The following is a 1,894-nucleotide window of genomic DNA, read 5'->3' as shown; positions in this document are numbered from 1 at the left end:
AACCCTGCCCCAAATCCCCATTCTTCTAAAAGTGTAAAAAGGTAAGTCCAAGATATTGAATCGAAGGCCTTCTGAAGGTCCACTGATAAGAAGAACCCAGTGGAAGTTGGGGTATTATCCAATCCTGATCTCAATAAAGATAATATATCAATTGCCCTCCGAATTTGGTCTGGCCCTTGTCTCCCCTTTATGAACTTGATCTTTGTGTATGTAGGTGGATAGAAAAGAGTTTAATCTATTGGCTAGCACTTTTGTGAGCAATTTTAGATCATTATTGATCAAAGATATAGGCCTGTAATTGGCTATTTCCCCCTGATCCTTATTGGGTTTGGGAATTAAGCTTAAATCTCTACCTTACCGATAGCCAAAAAAAAGTATTCGAGATGAGGGAGAAGTATTTCTTCAAATTTTTTATAGTACCCAGAAGAGAAACCGTCTGGTCCTGGGGCTGAAGATGTTTTTGTCTGTTTAATAGCTTGCTTGATTTCTACTTGCGTGACTGGTTCTTCCAATAAGGCTATATGTTCGGCCTCTAGACTAGGAATTGACAAAGTTCGTATCCATTGCTGTATTGATGATTTAGATATATCGTGGGTATTAGTGTATAGCTTAGTATAGAAGGATTCAAACTCTTGGACCACCACCTTGGGATTCTGCGTGTAACTTCCATTCGCACATCTCAACCTAGGGACCTTATGGCTCCGAGGCTTAGGAGTTAGCCTCACAGCCAAAAGGTGCCCCACCTTATCTCTGTGCGAGTAGAATCTCTGCTGAGTCCAGCGGAGATTTCGTTCTGCCACCGTTGTGAGTGTCAAGTTCAAAGCCAATCGAGTCTGATCTATTTTGTCTCTAAGGGCCTTTGTGGGGTTGTGTTTATGTACATTCGTCAGGGCCCTTAGTTCCTTCTCTAACTTGGAGATATGAGAGGTTCGCTGGCGTTTCTCACGCGTCGCAATGGAGATAAAGTGCCCTCTTAAGGTGGCCTTATGTGCCTCCCATACAAGAAAAAAAAGAAACACACAAATCAAACACATTGCCATATTGACCTGTTCCCAATAACCACACCTAGCACATAGAACATAACATACATACCTACAACATAGAACATAACATGAAAAAACGGCATCCAAGGCACCTAAGCCCCCTGACATGCTCCAATTTAAGAGCTGCCCCATAGGGGCAGCTCACTTGGCTCGAGCCAGGGAAATCCCCAAGGATCGAGTCAAGTGGGGGCGCACGACTGCCGTCGGCAGCCCTACCTCTCCCCAGCTGTGCAACATCAAGCTCCAAGGCATTTATCAATCGAAAAAAGAAGGTTAGGCAGACGAAATACATGACAAAGGGATCCATATTTGCAGTAGATTAGGCAGCCATTATTTATTTCTATGCTACCTCATCTAGAATTCATATTTGTGACTATTTAAGATAACTAGTTTTAACATTACTGTTACCATCATGATGAGCTTCGTCTGGCCAACATTCAATTGCTTGTACATATATCCTAGATTCCACTGTTTCCTGATCTCTACTATTGAGCATCTCTATCGGGGGTCTATATCTATCGATTGATATAAATTGATATATACTCCCTACTCATATGGTCGTCATGTTCTAGCCTTCTCAAGACCTAGTGCAGTGCAATGTGGAATCCATTATAGTGAGTTATTTATCGGTATCCTACCGGCAGTTAACCCCAACCCCTATAGCCCTTCCCTCCCTGTGCCCTCTTCCCCCAGTTAATCCTTCCTACAGTGTTGCTGCCCCTAAATTTTGTGCAAATGTGTAATTGTGTATAAAAAAACCAAACCTGATTAATTAACCATTATCATTATAATATCTAGTGAACTTAATTCAAAAGGTGTCTTCCCTTACTTTATTTTTACAACTGATCATT

Source organism: Nanorana parkeri, unplaced genomic scaffold (assembly GCF_000935625.1).
Source record: "Nanorana parkeri isolate BGI_ZX_2015 unplaced genomic scaffold, ASM93562v1 scaffold1593, whole genome shotgun sequence".
Classification (NCBI taxonomy): domain Eukaryota; kingdom Metazoa; phylum Chordata; class Amphibia; order Anura; family Dicroglossidae; genus Nanorana; species Nanorana parkeri.
This window is presented reverse-complemented; position numbering follows the sequence as displayed.